At 42.8% G+C, this 8004-nt stretch overlaps 1 protein-coding gene across 7 annotated transcripts in view; it reads right to left on the bottom strand.

Annotated features, from left to right (window-relative positions):
* Positions 1-8004, bottom strand: part of LOC306915214 (neurexin-1a-like) — a gene marked incomplete at both ends in the record, with an annotated part of 158034 nt that overhangs the window by 48666 nt on the left and 101364 nt on the right. The gene's annotated exons all lie outside the window — the stretch shown is intronic.

Raw genomic sequence — 8004 nt, 5'->3', positions numbered from 1 at the left:
CACACACACACACACACACACACACACACACACACACACACACACACACACACACACACACACACACACACACACACACACACACACACACACACACACACACACACACACACACACACACACACACACACACACACACACACACACACACACACACACACACACACACACACAGAGCCCTCAGGGGCCGACCGCCTACAAGCGTACAGCACATTACTGTGGATGAAGTGGATTTGTGCAGCCTTACATTATATTAACCACAGCATCCATATTATGGGCAGCTCATAGTAGGCGGGCATTCTGTAAGAAAAAGAGGCCAAGAGATTTGGTGTCCAATGGGGAAAAAAAGGCGGGGGCCAAGTACAGAGCCCAGGGGGATCCCGGGCAACCAAGTCTACTTTAAAGGAGTAATTTAACCCAAAAAATACAATGATTTTCAATTACAAACCCCACGAAGCCTTGAATCATGGACATATCTTTAGTTTTTGACACATTCCTATAAGCCAATAATTTGATTACCGGAAGAAAGATGCTATTGTATTGGGTAGGAGACACAAAGGAGACTTTTTGTGCCTCCTATACCGGACATACACCCGGTCATCAAATTATTGGCTTATAGGAAGAAGTTAAAAAAAAAAGAAATGTGTGGAAAAACACACACATCTTCATGCTTCAGGACCTTCTAGCTGTGAGTCGACAGCACTACCCTCTCCCCCGTAAACTACTCCTTTCAGTGGAACCCCATACATGGTTGTGTGGAGTCCCTCAGGGCTCTATACTGGTAACTTCTTCTGTTTTCGCGCTACATTAAACATCGTCGGTGAAAACAGCCCGTCTGTGAGCTGTGTGTGTTCCGCAAAGGTTTTCCTAGGATACGGAGGCTGGGGTTTAAGTGCTTGTACTGTGGTTGAAGTGTCACAAGCCTATTTCCAGTGCTGGAAAAAAAAAGCTGTATTTTTTTTACTCAAGTAAAAGTATCAATACTGTATTATTGGCATCAAAATGTACGTAAAATACCAAAAGCAACTCATTGTGCAGAATGTCCCATTTCACGTTTTCAAATAACCTATACAAGGTTACAATAAGTCACATCGCGACGTAGTTCAGCCTTTGGAAATACTCAAGTAAAGTACAAAATACCTCATAATAAGTACAGTACTTACTTTACAGTACCACTGCCTATTGCTTTCTGAATAATGATGACTGAGTAGGCCTACAGTGTATACTGTTATTCAGCAGACCCTGAATAGTTTCATTTTACCCATCTATACAATTAACCCATTCAGGCCTGACGTCGAAATTTAAAAAAAATGTTTTCTAAATCATGACAATTTTCTGAAAGATTTGAGGCACATTTTAACGATTTTTCGAAAATAGCAGACCTACAAGTTCATAGCGCGCCACTCGGTGGCGCGCTATGAGCTTGTAGATCTGCTATTTTTCAATAGCTAAATTATAACATAATGTTTAAAACACCAAAAGGGGTTCCCGCCCAGAATGGGTTAAGTGTCTAAAAAGCTCTTTACCAACCAACAACAAGTCATTATACAGATACCAGAATTGACTCCGACTTCAACCGCCCACTTGCAGCCTAAAGCACTTCTCTCTCATCGGGTCTGTCTCCTTTGCCAAATGGAAATGGATATCTTTTTAAAGACTTCACAATTAACAACAACAACAACAGAAAGCCTGGCGTAATCTAGACATTATAGCTGTGAAAATGTGCTTTAAAAAAAAAAGAATGTGTGGAATGGATTACGTAATTATCAAGTATATATCGTTGCTGTCAGGAGTTAACCTCCATTTTGAGTGTTGTTTCGAAAATATTGAACCAATGGAAAGTAGTAAAAAGTGCTTTGCACAAAACCTCTTAACCTCCATTGGACCCTCAAACTGTCTGCTAAAGCAGCTAACTCCACCCCCTCTCTCCTTCTCATGCAAGTAATTGACAATAAATAAAGTCACAACACCAACTTTGATGAGGCAGTATTGTTTTGTTTTTTTTAAATATAAGGTTTTCTTAATTTCCTGAAACAAAATATATATTTGTCCTCCCGACAGCAGAGCTATCCTGGTTTGATGGAGGTGTGTGACATGATGATTATTTTGAGCACTGGTTTGATATGAAGTCAATGTGATGGGAGGTCCGTGATACATATGACATGGTGTCACGATCAGTGGTCCTCAAAGTGGGACCCCCACTCCAGGGCACTCTGGGAGCCTGGAGGTGGGTATTCTCACCCGTCACTGTACTATGTGGGCTTCATGAAAAGGTTGGGTTGGCCATCATTGGCTATATGAGACGAGAACAGCACGGCACTGTCTTTATCTAAAAAAAAAAGTCTCACTCAAGGAATTGCCTAATTATCTTAACAGCCTATTAGGAACTTAACCCATTTTGGGCGGGAACCCCTTTTGGTATTTTAAGCGTTACGTTATACTTTAGCTATTGAAAAATAGCAGATCTACAAGCTCATAGCGTGCCACCGAGTGGCACGCTATGAGCTTGTAGGTCTGCTATTTTTGAAAAGTTGTGAAAATGTGGCGCACATCTTTGAATATATTCTTTCAGAGCGAACGTTTTTAACTCAAATCTTTGCTTCTGGGTGGTCACTGGAACAACATATTTTGAGATGGGGGGTCGGTGGCCAATTACATACATTTTTGGGGGTCCTTGACATGAAAATGTTTGAGAACGACTGACATAGAAACATAGGGTTTTCAAGAAAACTGTCATGATTTAGAAGACACTTGTAGAATCGACCTTAGGTCTAAATGGGTTAACATTTGCCATCATGCACGCGTTCACGGGATTACTTGGGTTTTAAACATTACGACTGTTAATTCTGAGCCGGGGTATAAGACTGCCTGCAGCCGTTACAGCCACACATGATGTGGAACTATGTCTCTACAATCAACTCCAATCAGTACAATCACTGGAGGACTTGGTTTCACTTGATCGCTACAGTGTGGTGTGAGGAGGAACATTCTGAGATCATGTCATCTGCACTCTTGCACTCTTTGACATTCTGAAACGTCTATTATCTTGTAATTTGTTTTGTTAAAATGTGTATGCTGAATAAATAGAGCACCGAAGTCTGACGTCACTTTCAGTAGAGGGCAGGTTCGTGTATTTTTTTATTTGCATTGAAATCCCCATAGGGGGATTTTAGGTCGCTTCATATAAGAACTGTGTTTGAAAAATAAACCGATCACCCCGGCCTTTCTGGGGGGTGGCTGTGCGTCGCTAATGATGTCCATTCATATTTGATACAGCCAGTTTCTGGAGAAAATGGAATTAATTTGGCCGCAAAAGCCTTGAAACTACATATGAAAGCAATGTCGCTGCTAATATACGTCACGCCCAGCTCTCAACACATTGCGTTCCTGAGATACCTAGTTGACGTAAGCTCAGCTGGCGTTGACTCGACTCGTACTAACCATGAAACATTAAATATAAAAATAAATACAAATGTCAGTTTATGTTGTGCGACGGGCAGCTGCACTTATAGAGCATTTCGGTGCTCTATAAAGGTGGGAAAAAAAGTGTACAAATGGAACCAAATGTCCAAGTTTGAGGACCACTGGCACTCCAGATACATCAGGAGTCCAGTCTGTGTTGCAGCTTCCAGTGGGAAGGCAAAACATCATGCGGTTTAGAGCAGCTGTTTTCAAACCTTTTGTGCTTTTTTAGCTATTTTCGAACATTTGGCATTCGTGAAAACAAAAAAAGGAGAATCATTTAAAATGCTTACCCACACATAATGACACAGGTGCCCCAAATAGCGACACCAGGTTGAAAAAAAGAATAGATATATATTTTTTAAGGGTATAGAATTCAACTCTGTTTTGGGTGTGGCGTGCGCACAAACTGCGTATTGTATTAGCATTTAAAAATAATGAATAACGTCAGTATTTGAGTGGCTATCACAAACCACACTCAAAAGCACATGAAAAGAGGAATGATGTTGAATCATGCAGGGACACTAACAACTAATACAATCACGGTTGTGTGTCTATAACAAACAACAAGGAGAGATAATTAAAATGAAAGTTTTTTGTATCCACCCTCCACACAACGGGAATGGAACGAACACCAGCGCCTATACTACGAGATAGTTAATGAAAACAAATGGACCAAAGAGAGAAAGAGAGAGAAATCTTTTTCATATTTCATTAGCTCCAAATAACAAAATGGCTTTTTTTTTTTTCTTCTTTCTTTCTTCTGGGTAAAGCTTCAAACCGGTCCCACAGCAGGGCTTTTATTGGACTGCTGAGTGGACTATTTTCAGTGGCGCCTGGCTTTTAAATACCACCCCCCACCCCCTCCACACCTACCCCCCACCACCACCACGCACGCACGCACGCACGCACGCACGCACGCACGCACGCACGCACGCACGCACGCACGCACGCACGCACGCACGCACGCAATATCAGATGTATAATTTATTGTGGGAACGTGGTGTGCCTGCTGGCGACAACGAGGCCTGCTCATCGGCAGTGACGCGAAGAAGTACAAAAAATTGTATTTTACTTAAGTAAAAGTATCAATAGCGTATACTTTTACGCTAATAATTATAATAGTGTAGAAATACTCTATTACAAGTAAAAGCCTGGATTCATAAATGGACATGAGTGTAAAAAATACAAAAGTATTGGCATCAAAATACACTTTTAATGTATTAAAAGTAAAAGTACTCGTTATGCAGTCTTCAAAACGTATGAATAGAAACATCTTTTGGCAATAGCATATAAAAAAACAGCTGAAGGGGTTAACAACACAAGTCTACAGTAGTAACTAAAGATGTCAAATAATTGTAGGGGAGTAAAAAGTACAATATTTGCGATGATTCTGAGCTGTAGTGGAGTATTGAAAACCGCAAGTACTCCGGTAAAGGTAATACAACTCAGAATTGTACCTACTGTACTACTACTAAGGACAGTACTAAACCCATTCTGACCAGAGATCAGATTCTAAAAATGTCTTCTACATCCTGACAGTTTTCTGAAAAAGCTATGTTTCTATGTCAGTGGTTCTTCGATCTTTCAAAAATAGCAGACCTACAAGCTCGTAGCGCGCCACTCGGTGGCGCGCTATGAGCTTGTAGATCTGCTATTTTTCAATAGCTAAAGCATAACATGATGCTAACACCAAAACGGGTTCCCGCCCAAATGGGTTAAATGTATTGTACTGTAAATGTACTGTATACTTAGTTACTCTTTTCCACCACTTCTAGACAGACGGGCGAGTTCACAGCAGCAGCAACAGCGACAAACGGCTGCTTGGGTTTCTATGGCAACCACAGTCGTCCATTTCCTCACCTTGGTATAGACACGGAGCTCTCTCTCTCTCTCTCTAGACCTTTTCCCTCTCCCTCCCTCTCTTTTGGTCATTCTCTCTCTCTCTCTCTCTCTCTCTCTCTCTCTCTCTCTCACCCCATGTCTCGCTCTCTCGTTCTCTCCCTAAACGCGTGACAGACAAACTCCACACGAGGGAATTAAACTTGATCAGGGATTCAACACCGCTTGTGACAACGCACACGGAAGCCCACACACACAAACCCCTCATCCATCCACCCACCAGCACACACACACACACACACACACAGAAGCACGCACGCAAGCGCACAGATGGGGCGATGAAACAGACCGCTATAAGGATGCGCCGACACGTCCCTCATTGTCTCAACACACAAACAGCAACACGTCGAATGGAACAGTAGCCCCACCACCACAACTCCCACACAACACAACACAACTCCACCACAACACACCCTGTCGGAAAAAAATATCAAGCAAACAAAGGCTGGCCGTCAGACAGACAGACAGACAGACATTGGGATGATGAAGGCAGCATCGGAGGGGAGAAGGAAGGAAGGAGGGAGAGAGGGATGGGGAGGAGGGAGGGAGCTAGGGAGCTAGGGAGGGAGGGAGGGAGACGGAAGGGATGAAAACGCCTTTTGTCTCCCGCCCGGCGTGAAGGAGAAGAGTAATTAGCCGGCAGCCCCTGCGCTGCATTCATCCAAACGCCAGCGGAGGAGGAGCAAGAGATACTCCTGCACCTTAAGGGCACCTCTCTCTCTCTCTCTCTCTCTCTCTCTCTCTCTCTCTCTCTCTCTCTCTCTCTCTCTCCCCCCTCGCAATACACAACCTTCTCCTCTCCGACCGGGTCCTTCAGAAATGCATCCCTCGCTTTTTCTCCACACTTTTCATTTATCTCAAGTCCCTCCTTCAATCTAAGCTCGCTTTCTCTCTCTCTTTCTCATTCTCTCTCTCTCCCCATGTATTTCTCCCTCTCTTCTACAGCCCCCATCCCTCCCTCTCCCTCTCTCTCTCTCTCTCCTCTCCTCTCCTCTCCTCTCCTCTCCTCTCCTCTCCTCTCCTCTCCTCTCCTCGCTAAAATGGCCGCCCAGGAAAACCCTAGCCCTCAGCAAAAAAGAAAAAAGAAAAAAAAAGAAAAGAAATCACACCGTTGCTGTGGAATAGCTGAACAGGCTGACATACTTGCGAGTGTGCGCGCACACACACACACACACACACACACACACACACACACACACACACACAGTCACACAGTCACACACACAGTCACACACACGCGCGCGTGTGAGGCACATGACACACAGCTATAGCGTCACAGTCAAATCCTTTGTGTTCATTTAACTCCTGGGTCTAAAGAGAGGACCTGAACCGAGTCTTCCTTCTTTCTTTAATTAACACTGAGGATTTTCCGCCGCTGGCGGCGTACTTTTCTGCTGGTCGGTCGGTGTGTCCACTGCAAAACATTATCACTGTCACATAACTAACCTTGTCCACGTTGTCAGACCCTGCAGAACACATCAGCTCTCCCACCGACAAGGTGTCCATTTGTGACCAGATTTGACTGAGAGCCTGCCACGTACTAGACTAGAGCATGTCTGAAATAAATGTCAGAGCTGAAATGGACATGTAAATATATGAAATTAATGCTTAAACATAGGTGTAATGTTAGAGTCCACAGAAGTGAACCTTTCAAGCCTGTTTTATCAACTTGCTGTTTCTCTGCAAGACATTACTCTATAAGCCATATCTCCAAAACTGGTGGAACAACCAATATGTCAATTTGAAGCTATGATTCCCTGCTTTCATATGACATCCAATCCAATGGCAGTCCCTCAGTCAATTTGTCACATTTATCTCCAGGCGAGAAAGACTCAGAGTTACTTCCACCGTGTAGCTATAAAATAAAAAATGCTCCTCCATTCAAATGGTGAACTATATAAGCGGATGTCGCTCGAGTAACTATATTTAAAAGGGTATCTTTGAAAAACAAAGAAGGGTCCCGCACACTGTCAGAAAACTTGCCAAAAATGTTGCTCTTTAGCTCGAGTAACTATAGCCATGTTAAAGAATACTTGTTTCCAAAGAAACAGTCAAACACGCCGTATGGGCGGTGCTCAGAGTCAAACTAGAGGACAATGCATTTTAAGACCAATCGAAACGTGTATGCAAATACTCGGAGCGTGCACCTCTCCGCCCCCAAACACGGGTAAAGTAACCGAAAAAAACCAAGCATACTTTGCCCAATGAATGTAACCATTTAATTACTTTAAATCAACTATCTGTTGGAATGAAAACCTTCTTCAACATTGTTAATATGAAGAAATTAAGAAAAAAACAAAAACGAAAATCACACAAAAACGAAATAATTTTCCCTTTTTCTGGCTTTTCATTGACTTGAGCCTCATTTTGTGAGCCTCAGTCACATCTCAGTTTAACTTTTTTCATGCAAATGATCGCCCTATACTTCACCATACAAGAGGGTTGCACAAAAGTAGTGAATAGCAGATCTATCTATAGGCTACACGCTCAAAATCGGCTATTTTCACAATTTGAAAAATGTATTTTTTTAAATAATACCGAAAAAGTAACGTATCTGTGTGTGTGTGTGTGTGTGTGTGTGTGTGTGTGTGTGTGTGTGTGTGTGTGTGTGTGTGTGTGTGTGTGTAGGTTTCCACTGTG

The sequence above is a fragment of the Electrona antarctica genome, assembly GCF_951216825.1.
Source record: "Electrona antarctica genome assembly, chromosome: 22".
Taxonomy (NCBI): Eukaryota; Metazoa; Chordata; class Actinopteri; order Myctophiformes; family Myctophidae; genus Electrona; species Electrona antarctica.
This window is presented reverse-complemented; position numbering and strand designations above follow the sequence as displayed.